Below are 11892 nucleotides of genomic sequence, written 5' to 3'. Positions count from 1 at the left end.
GGAGATTTATCTTCCCTGGACTGACAATGGTTATGATTTATTTGTCTTACCAATCTTTCAGGCAGCCATCTGGCTGCATCATTTTTTTGTGAGAAGATGCATACTGAGCCTCTTCCCCAAATTAAAACTGGATCGGGGCCATGCCATGAACTATCGAGTGGATCTTTCCATTTTACCATTGCAAACTGTTTTTGAGATTCAGGATGCCAGAAACGGTCAGCAGCCGATTTTCCATGACTGTCCAAATTTAAAAAATTAAGGATAAACAGGGCATGATTGAGTATGTTTCTGGGGGTACCCTTCACGGGGTACCAGCTCCCCCCTTTTAATTTTGTGATAATAGTTTTTAATGACAGATGAGTTCTTTCTACTATACCTTGTCCTTGGGGATTATAGGGAATGCCTGTGGTATGTTTAATTTGTAGGGTATTACAAAATTTTAAGAAGGTTTTGGATATATAACCGGGGCCATTATCTGTTTTGATTTGTTTGGGTATTCCTAAAATAGAAAAGCAGTGTAATAAATGAGCTATGACATGTTTGGTGGCCTCTCCTGTTTGGAGAGTTGCACTGATGAATCCACTATAGGTGTCTATGCATACATGGATATATTTTACTTGACCGAATTCTAAGTGGTGAGTAACGTCCATTTGCCAAATTTCATTGGGGATGAGTCCTCGGGGGTTAACTCCTAGATGGGGAACAGGTAAATATGTTATGCAGTTGGTGCATTGTTTAACTATTTGTCGAGCTTGTTCTCTGGTAAGTTTAAACATAAGTCTTAAGGTTTGGGCGTTTAAATGATGTAAGGCATGTGCTTTTTGCACTTGTTGCAAATTGTCTGTAGTGACTGTGGCTATGGTTTTCGTTGCCGTGTCAGCTGTTGCATTACCTTGTGTTAGAGGTCCCGGTAATCCTGAATGTGCTCTAATATGCCCAAGAAAAAAGGGAGTGGTCCTTTTTCGGATAAGTTGTTGACATTGTAAAAATAGGTTAGCTGTGTCTGAAATATGTTTAATTTGAGACACGGTCTCCAAGAGGGGTATTGAATGAGCCAGGTAGGCGCTGTCTGTATAAATGTTAAGTGGCTGATAAGGAAAAGCTGATAGTGCTGCAATTATAGCTTGCAATTCGACCAGCTGAGCTGATGTATAAGTGGTCTGGAATTTAACGACTACATTATTGTAAGTGTAAGCGGCAAGTCCTGTGGAAGATCCATCAGTGAAAATTAGTAATGCGTCATTGAGAGGTTCTTTACTGGTAATATGGGGAAATACAAACGCATGAAGTTTACAAAATTGAATAAGTTTGTTAGGTGGGTAATGATTGTCAATCGCGCCAGTATAAGAAGCGCAAGCAATTGGCCAGGCTTCCGTATTTTGTAACAGCCAATGGATGCATGATTGAGTGTAGGGCTGTATAATGGTAGAGGGGTCTATTCCAAAGTATTTTCTACTGTTTTCTCTTCCCAAGATAATTAGATCAGCTATGGCATCATAATAAGGCAACAAAACCTTTTTAGGGGAGGAGGGCAGGTGTACCCACATAATGGGATTGTTCTGCCAAAATAGGCCAGTAGGGGTTATTGTTGTGTTAAAAATAAGGAATATTAATGGCTGAGAATAATCAATACCGGTAACAAATTGTGTTGCAATGGCATGTTCTACCTGTTGGAGTGTTATTAATGCTTCTTTAGTAATGGACCTGGGGGATTTTGGATTAGAGTCTCCTTTTAATATATCGAAAAGAGGTTTTAACTCTCCTGTGGTGAGCTTTAAGTACGGTCGAAGCCAATTTATGTCTCCCAGTAATTTTTGGAAATCATTTAAAGTTTTTAAATGATCACGACGTATAACGGCCTTTTGATTAATGATTTTGGGTCCATTAATCTGGAAACCGAGATAAGTGTATGGATCTTGTAATTGTACCTTTTCTGGGGCTATTTGTAGTCCGGCTGCTGTTAACTCTTGTTTGAGTTGGGCGAAGCACTGTAAGACTTGTTCGCCAATTTCTCCTGCTATTAAAATATCATCCATATAATGTATAATATACATTTGTGCCCATGTTTTTCTGACTGGCTCTATAGCGGCAGCTACATATTTTTGACACAAGGTAGGACTATTGGCCATACCTTGAGGTAAGACTTTCCATTGATAGCGCTTCATTGGTTGTTTAAAATTTGTAGATGGAAGACTAAAGGCAAATCTTTTATGGTCAGCAGGGTGAAGGAGAATTGTAAAAAAGCAATCTTTAAGGTCAATAACGATTTTAAAATATTTTTGAGGAATCGCAACCGGTGAAGGCAATCCTGGTTGTAAGGCACCCATAAGGATCATAGTGATATTTACTGCTCTTAAATCTTGTAAGAGTCTCCATTTACCAGACTTCTTTTTAATAACAAAAATAGGTGTATTCCAAGGGGAATTACTTTTCTCAATATGTCCTGCTACTAGTTGTTTCTGCACTAACTGTTGGGCAGCACTTAGTTTATCATTGAGTAAAGACCACTGATCAACCCAAACGGGCTCATCTGACTTCCAAGTAATGGGGTCAGCGCACCTTTGGGGTGCAGGTATGTCAGTGGCCTGAGCTAAAAATTTCCAAACCCCTTTTTATCAAGTTGTCCTGAAACCAGTATAGGCTGTGGGATACAGTTCTCTCCTTTTCCAAGATCTTTACCAGGGGTGTATCCTTGAGTTAACATTTGTGCAGTAACTATATCATTTGGACTACACATTACGATTTTCATTTGAGAGAGTAGATCTCGCCCCCAAAGGTTAACACATAGGTAAGGGATGACAAATGGCTTAATGAGGCCTGAATTGTTTTCTTTATCTGTCCATGTTAGGTATTTAGAACTTTGTTTAGGATTACTGCTTTGTCCAATTCCTCTCAAGTGAGTTAAAGTTTCTGTAGTAGGCCAATGAGAGGGCCAATCTTCCTGTTTAATGATAGTTACATCAGCCCCTGTGTCTATTAGTCCAGTGAATGCCTTCCCGTCTAACCATAAGGTTAGAGAGGGTTTTTGATTTGTAATTGGTTGCACCCAATATATATCTGATGATCCGAAACCTTTTATATTTCTATTAGAGTATTGGATATTATTATCTGTTTTAACCAAAGGTAGCAGGAGTAACTGAGCTATTCTAACTCCTTGAGGGACAGTAATAATACTATCAATAGCTCTGGCCATAATTTTAATTTCTCCTTCATAATCATTATCGATAACTCCAGGGAGGACTTGTAAGCCTCTCATGGTGACACTACTTCTTCCTAAAAGTGGCCCAAAAGTGTTAGGTGGTAAGGGTCCATATATTCCGGTATTTAAGGTCTGTGGTCCCATTTCAGGTGTTAGTACTGTGTGGGAGGTGGAACTGAGGTCCAATCCCGCACTTCCTGGGGTTGCTCTACTAAGTTTTGAAATGGATTGCTGTTGCTGGCTGGAACAAAGCTGACTGCCCCATATGCTTGTTTCGGGGCCTGAGGCTGGCCCCTCATCCCGTTTCCCTGCCTGGGGGGTAGAGGATTTCCTTGAATGTCAGTTTTAGATTTACATTCGTTTGCCCAGTGCCTTCCTCTTTTACACCTTGGGCAAAGGCCTGGGATTTTTGCTTCTGGACTCTTATTTTGGTTTTCACAGCAATCTTTTGCAAAGTGTCCCCTTTTACCGCATCTAAAACATCCCCCTTTATCTTTACCTTTGTTAATGAGGAAATCTCTTACTGTTTGGCCGCTAAAAGCAGCGGCCATTGCTAGGCCTTGTTGATATGAGGGCCCAATATCTGAACAAAGGCGAATGTATCCTGTTAAATCTGTTTTCTTTCGATAAGGTCTGATTGCCGCTTGGCAGGCGGGGTTAGCATTTTCATAAGCTAACTGTTTAACATAATCTACACCTGTTTCTGCATTTCCAAAGATTCTACCTGCCGTGGTCATAAGTCTATGCACAAAGTCTGAAAATGGCTCATCGGGTCCTTGTTTAACCGCTGTGAGTGAGGCCCCTGGATCTCCTTTAACGGGAAGTTTTCTCCAGGCTTTTGTAGCAGCAGCCTGGATTTGTGAGAACAGTCCAGGGTCATATTGCATTTGGGCCTGAGTGTCTGCATAATTACCTGAACCAGTTAACATATCAAAATCCCAACCGTTTCCTGCCTGTTGATTTCTTTTAGCTGTATCTCTACAATTTTCAAAGAACTCTGACTTCCAAATTAAATGGTCTCCCCCAGAAAGAACTGCCCTGACTAAGGTATTCCAGTCTGTAGGAGTGAGCCAATTCTCAGCTACAGATTCCACTATAGCAAGAGTATATGGAGCAGTAGCCCCATACTGAGAGGCAGCAGTCTTCAACTCTTTTATAATAGTAAAATCAAATCCAGTATGATGCCTCCAAGCCTGTCCCTGTTCATCTATGGTTTCCGTGACCGGAAAAACGTCTTTGGGGGAGGAGTCTTCTCTATGTCGGCTAGCAACTAACCCCCCTCTTGGAACATGTTGTCCAGGCCGCTGAAGTGCGCGCAAGGAACCCTCCATAGCGTCTGAGTTAGGTATTTTTTCATTTCCTGTTTTTAGCTTTTGGAGCCTAATTATCAATGATTGATGTAACTCTTCAAGTTTAATTTGTTCTTCTAATTGAACAATTTTTTGCTTTAATTCTTCTTTGGGATCTATTGCTGCCATAACAATGGGCGCAGAAGCCTCATTATGTGTCTTATTATATGGGGGTGGGTATGAAGTAAAGGGAGGCAAATCAGGGTTGTGATATTTAGCCGCCTCTTCCTCTAAATCATCCCAATTTATATCCAATTGATTAGGCTTATTAATTTCCTCCTCCTTTTGAAGCATCTGTAAAATTGGGTATTTTTTTGGTTTGTTTTCGTGTGGTATTTCTTTATCTATTACAGTAGGAGACTTAATTTCCTCATGATCACTTTCGAGGGAAATGAGATCTTCCTCCGTATCTTGCGGAGGCTTTGTGAGGTTAGAGCGGGAGCCAACCTTTGAAATATGCTCTGTCTGAGCGACCGCAGCCATGACTTGCGGATTGGCCTCCTTCTTATCTATTAAATCTCTAATGAGGTTCCAATAAGAGAAGGCGGTTACAGGAATTTTTTCTGGCCCAAAAGTATTATAATAGTCCTGCAAACAATCCCCTACTCTACGCCATCTTTTAATATCAATAGTTCCTTCCTGTGGGAACCAAGGGCAAGTGTCTTTTACAAAATCAAAAAATTTAAACAAATCATTACCTTTAACCTTTACTCCTCGTATCTTTAAAGCCTCTTTTAATTGTCCTACATAGATTTGATGTTGGCTTAATTCTTGTCCCATTTCGGATGCGTCACTTACCTTCGATCCTGACGCGGCAGGTTCCCACGGTGATCGGAAGAGTTTGACTCCTTTTGTCTTTGTTAGCGGTCGACCGTCCTTTTGCGTCCTTTTCCTCACGGAGTCCCTTGTTTCCAGGTCCCTGTTCAGGCGCCACGTATCCCGGCCCGCGGGATAGTCAGAGCAGGCCCTGGAGGAGGGGGTGGGAATTTGGGGAACAAGAGACACGAGAAATGGAGACAAGACAGTGCTCTGATCAAGTCTCGTTTAATGGCGGTAATGCACTGCCTTATATACACTTGGAAGGGAAGGGGTTGGGCTAAGGCGGAAATGATCTCATTGCCGAGGGCGTGGCCAGGTTAGTTTCGGTTTCTCCGGTCGGACATCATGTTGCGCTTGCGCTATTAAGTAACAATTTTCCCGGGCGTGGGAAAAGTGAGTGAAGAAGAAGCAGGAAGAGCGCCATCTTTAATGAGGTATTAGTACAGGGGAAAAAAGGCAAAGATAGGGAGAAGGTGTGGGGTGGAAATGAATATAGCTCAGGCGTTTAATCCTCAATTATTATTCACTATGGCCGGGGCGTGCAGCTCCGGACAAATCTGCCCTGATGATGAAATTCATTTGCCTCCACAAACTGATCAAATATTTATCTAGACACACACACACATCTCCCACCCAACCCCCACTTGTCTCTCTCTCATTCACTCACAATTTGGCTTATACTTTTTAAACTACTTTATTTTTTGAGACAGGGACTTGCTCTGTCACCCAGGCTGGAGTGCAGTGGTGCAATCTTGGCTCACTGCAGCCTTGACCTCCTAAACTCAGGTGATCCTCCCTCCTCAGCCTCCCAAGTAGCTGGGACTACAGGCACACGCCACCATGCCTGGCTAATTTTTGCATTTTTTGTAGAGACGAGGGTCTCCCTATGTTGCCCAGGCTGGTCGCAAACTCCTGGGCTCAAGTGATCCTCCCACTTCAGCCTCCAAAAGTGTTAGGATTACAGGCATGACCACTGTGCTATAAGAGAAAATTTTACTATTTTTAATTGGTTAAAAATATATCTAAGACGTAGCCTTTACATTTATTTTGATGTTTTAAAAATTGCAGGCTGGATGCAGTAGCTCATGCCTGTAATCCCAGCTGAGGCAGGATTGCTTGAGCCTAGGAATTCAAGACCAGCCTGGGCAACATAGCAAAACCTCATCTCTACAAAAAAATATAAAAATTAGCTGGGTGTGGTGGTGCATGCCTGTAGTCCCAGCTACTTGGGAGGCTGAAGTGGGAGGGTTGCCTGAGCTCAGGAGGCTGAGGTTGCAGTCAGCAAAGATGGTGCCACTGTCCTCCAGCCTGGGCAACAGAGTGACACCCTGTTTCAAAAAAAAATTATATTAAAACACACAACAAAATTTACCAACGTGGTCATTTTTAAGCATATATTTTAGTACCACTAAATACATTCACAATGTTGTGGAACAGATCCCCAGAACTTTTGCATCATGCAAAATGGAATCTCTATAGCTGTTAAACAACTCTCCATTTTTCCCCTTCCCTCCACACCCTAGTAAATACCATTCTATTTTCTGTTTCTATGAATTTTTCTACTTTAGATTACTCATGTAAGTGAAATCACACAGTCATTTTGTGACTGGCTTCTTTCACTTAGCACTCAAGATTCATCCATGTTGGAGCATGAGACAGGATTACCTTCCTTTTTAAGTCTGTATAATATTCCATTGTGTATATATTATGGGCCTTCCATATCCATGGGTTCTGTGTCTGTGGATTTAACCAAACTCAGATTTAAAATATTCAAAAATACATTAAATTTCACAAAGTTCCAAAAAGCAAAACTTGAATTTTCCCTGAGTCAAATACTAAGTCAAATCCATACTAATAAAGTTATATGTAGGCACTGTACTAGGTATTATAAGTAACCTAGGATTCAAAGCAGTGGTTCCAAGCCCCAGGCCATGGATGGGTACCAGTTCTTAACCTGTTAGGAACCGGGCCACAGAGCAGGAGATGAACAAAGAAGCCAGCAAGTATTACCGCCTGAGCCTCACCTCCAGTCACATCAGCAGTGGCATTCGATTCTCATAGGAACATGAACCCTATTCTAAACTGCACACGCAAGGGATCTAGGCTGCACACTCCTCATGAGAATCAGGCTAATTCCTGATGATCTAAGGTGGAACAATTTCATCCGAAAACCATCCCCCTGACCCTGTCTGTGGAAAAATTGTCTTCCACAAAACCGGTCCCTGGTGCCAAACAGTTAGGGACCGCTGTTAAAGTATATGGGAAAATGTGCCTAGATTATATGCAAATACTATGCCACACTATATAAGGGACTGGAGCATTTGTGGATTTTGGTATCTGCAGAGTATCCTGGAATTAATCCCCTACAGATACTGAGGGAAAAGTGTGTCACATTTTGCTTATCCATTCATCTGTTGATAGACATTTGGGTTGCTTCTGTCTCTTAGCTGTTCTGAATAGTGCTGCTATAACATGGGTGTGTAAACATCCCTTCAATACTCCGCTTTCAATTATTTTGGGTATACACCCAGAAGTGGGATTGTTGGATCATATGGCAGTTTTAATTATTTGAGGAATTTCCATGTTGCTTTCCAAAGCAGTGGCACCATTTACAATCCCCAAAAAGGTGCACGGGGTTGTAATATGCTCACGTCCTCACCGAAACTTGTTATTTTCTGTTTTTCTTGTAGTAGCCATCCTAATAGGTATGAGGTGGTATCCCAACAGAATTTTGGCTTGCATGTCTTTAAGGATCAGTGATGGTCAGCATCTTTACATATGCTTCTGGGCCATTTGTATATCATCTTTGATGAAATGTCTATTCAAGTCCTTTGCTATTTTTAATGTTATTTGTTGTTGAGTTGTAATTCTTTTTTTAAATTATTATTACATTTATTGATACTGAATATTTATTATCTGTTATGTACCAAGCAAAATGGACACACTATCAGGAGATAAAACCTGTAACTTATATGTAAGATGAAACTTATATTGATTGAATTATTGAATTTTTTTTAGTATTTGCTATATACCAGGCAAAAGGCACAGAAACAAATTATCTGTTCACAGTTACTTTTAACTCTTTCAGCAATGCCTGAGTCCTCTTTATAAAAACTTCATTCTACTAAGTTAGCAACCATTCATTTTTTTGGTTACTCTTCATGTATAGTTTTCTCAAGTGTCCATTCAAATATTGCATAATGGTGTAGACCATTTAATATTCCAAACATAATCTGAAAGACTAGAAGAATCGCCATTAATTTCATTTGTGTTTGACAAAGCATCATCCAATGGAGTAAAACCCTTCCTTTTGGTGGCAGTGGAACGGTATGATACTTGGTTGCCAGACGTCCATTTTTAGTAAACGCCAAAGAACTGGGGTAGAAAACACCACAAACTATGCCAATCAGTGAGCTTCTGAAAACACAGTTTTCCTTGCTTATATTATCTTGAAGCAGCATCTGAACAGGAAGTTTGAGAATATTCCAGAGAAACCAGTTGTTGTCCCAAATGATGCCATTTGATATATATTTGGTGTCATTTCTTTTCTAAGGTAGTCAAAATTTTTTTCTATGATTTCTATGATCACTGCTCTTCTGAGTTTTGCATCTTCTAGAGAAGGACTGGGTTGACCATGCATAGATGCGGTCATCTTGACATCCTTGGGCGCTTCCTCAGTTCCTACCCGCACCACACCTGAATCCCTCAGCTTAGCCCCAGCCTCATACCTGAACACTGCCATTTTGGTATTCTTTATACATTCTGCACATAAACCCCTTATCAGATATATGATTTGTAAATATTTTCTCCTACACTGTATGTTGCCTTTTCACTTTATAAATTATATTCTTTGATACACAGTGGTTTTATTTATTTATTTATTTATTATTTTTTGAGACAACCTCACTCTGTTGCCCAGACTGGAGTACAGTGGTGCAATCTCGGCTCACTGCAACCTCCGCCTCCCAGGTTCAAGCATTTCTCCTGCCTCAGCCTTCTGAGTAGCTGGGATTACAGGCATGTGCTACCACATCCAGCTAATTTTTTGTATTTTTAGTAGAGACAGGGTTTCACCATGTTGGCCAGGCTGGTCTTGAACTCCTGACCTCAGGTGATCTACCTCAAGTGATTACAGGCATGAGCCACCATATCCGGTGATACACAGAAGTTTTAAAGTTTGATTTAGTGGTCTTTAAATTTTTGAATGCTTTACAGGAGACATAAAACTGCCATACTACATGAGAACTCAAATGGTAAGTACTTAAATAAATATGAATTCTGGAACATTAGATTCTAAATGGGAGGCATGCAACAGATAGAACTGGAAAGTTCCCTGAAAGGACAGGAGAGCAGACTGCACCCTCTGGTTCACCCTCCCAAGGCTCAGTGCTTCCCTCTCTGTCCCAGGCCCACTGCAGAATCTCTCAAAATAGACATATCCTGGGCAACCCACCAGACTTGTCACTAACAAATGTATGCAGGATTGGGAATGGCTCCAAAAGCAAAAGCATTAATAGTAGGGTCATTGAGTCCGGTATGTCTTAACGCTTTGACTAGTTTCCAGTCTGTACCTAGAAAGCTTGGAACCAGTGCCTTACCTTTCATGTTTTTGGATAATTCCAGATGTTTCCAAACAAAAAGAGTGCCCAGATCACCATACTGTTCTTCCCATACTCCCAGGAGAAAAATATACTTAAAGGTTGAAAGGAAATTACAAGAGAGTGGCCAGGCACAGTGGCTTATTATGCTTGTAATCCCAGCACATTCTGAGTTCAAGGTAGGAGGATCACTTGGGCTCAGGGGTTCGAGACCAGACTAGGCAACATTGTGAAACCCTGTCTCTACAAAAAAACAAAAAAAATTAGTCAAGTGTAGTGGTATGTACCTGTAGTCCCAGCTACTCAGGAGGTTGAGGTGGGAGGATTTCTTGAGCCTGGGAGGTCAAAGCTGCAGTGAGCCAAGATTGCACCACTGCACTCCAGCTTGAGTAACACAGTGAGATCCTGTGTCAAAAAAAAAAAAAAAAAAAAAAAAGGAAAGAAAAGAAAAGAGAAAGAGAAAGAAAATTACAAGAAAGTAATCATAACATCTGTTACAATATGGATGAACCTTGAAGACATTATGCTTAGGGAAAAGAGACAGACACAAAAGGTCACATATTGTATGATTCCATTTAAAACATTCAGAGTAAGTAAATCCATATGGATGAAAAGAACACTGGTAGTTGTCTGGGGCTAGGAGGAGTGAGAAATAAGAAGGAGCTGCTTAACAGGTAGGTACACAGCTATATTTTGACATGGAATTGTTTGGAACTAGATGGAAGTGATAATTGAGCAACATTGTGAATCTACCAACTGCCACTGAGTCATTCTCTTTACAATGGTTAGTTTTATATTATATAAATCTGACTTCAATAAAGAAAGAAATCAGTCAATCAGTGTATAGAACACTGAATGTCAAATCCCATGATTAAGGCAGAGACTCATTGGCCCCACAATTAAATGGCTTCCTCTCCATTCACTCCCAAGCCTGCATTTGTCAGTGGGAATCTGAGCAGGGTCTGACCCACACGCTCTGCAGCAATCAGCTCAGAAAGGCAAACCAGAAACTGCTGTAGCAACCAACCCACACCAGTCAGGACATGGCAGTGATGCAGCTTCTCTAATTTGTGCCCCAGCTTTGAACTCAGAACCAAGCAGAGAAAGCCAAATGTACTCCCATAACCAATCATATGAGATGCCTCAATGCTTATTAGACACTTCCAGTGTCCCATGTCAATAGCCTGCAGTCAACAGCACATCTGACGCCTTCCCTTTTGTTCACTACAAAGCTTTCCCACTTTGTCAAAAGTGGCTGACTCTCTTGCTTTAGCAAGCACTTTCTAAGTAGGCCCTGACTGTTCCCATTTGACAGCTTTATTTCCACACAGCTGTCAAGACATTACCAGGGATTTTCACATTTCGGTGACCTTCAGTGATAATTACATCTACCATCGTACACCACAGTACACAGACACTCTCTCCTAAACAAAATGCTTTCTTCAACAATGAGTGAACATCCTATGTACAAATGATGAAGTAAAAACACAGTGCCATTCAGATCTTTACTGATATTTAAACAAACTATAGAGGAAAATTCCAAATAAACAATACCGACACAAAAAAGTAAGTGCTGTTTGAAACTACCGAGAAGTGACTTGCAGTTTAGTGAATCAAAGGTTTTCCTTATTCTTTAAACATTTTTTAATAACAGGCATGTCCTTCCTAGAGAAGCACATACCTTTCTCCTAATTTTATTCTTACCAAAGATTATATTCTATTTCTTTACAATTACATACTCTCCTCCACATCTGTGTTTATGTCTTACTTTTGGCTTTCTTTTTCTTTTTCTCTTTTTTTAAGAGATGGGGGACTTGCTATGTTGCCCAGGCTGTTCCAAGTGATCCTCCTGCCTTGGCCTCCCAAAGTGCTAGAATTACAGGTGTAAGCCACCATGCCCAGCCATTTTTGTTTCTCATGTTATTTT

General features: G+C 40.8%; 1 pseudogene; it reads right to left on the bottom strand.

The window, feature by feature from the left end:
* Positions 1-8405: 8405 nt before the first annotated feature.
* LOC135965334 (complex I assembly factor TMEM126B, mitochondrial pseudogene) lies at positions 8406-9109 on the bottom strand (annotated as a pseudogene).
* Between the last annotated feature and the right edge of the window lie 2783 nt (positions 9110-11892).

Source organism: Macaca fascicularis, chromosome 10, assembly GCF_037993035.2.
Source record: "Macaca fascicularis isolate 582-1 chromosome 10, T2T-MFA8v1.1".
Classification (NCBI taxonomy): Eukaryota; Metazoa; Chordata; class Mammalia; order Primates; family Cercopithecidae; genus Macaca; species Macaca fascicularis.
Note: the sequence above shows the minus strand (reverse complement) of the source record. Positions and strands in the feature narration are given on the sequence as shown.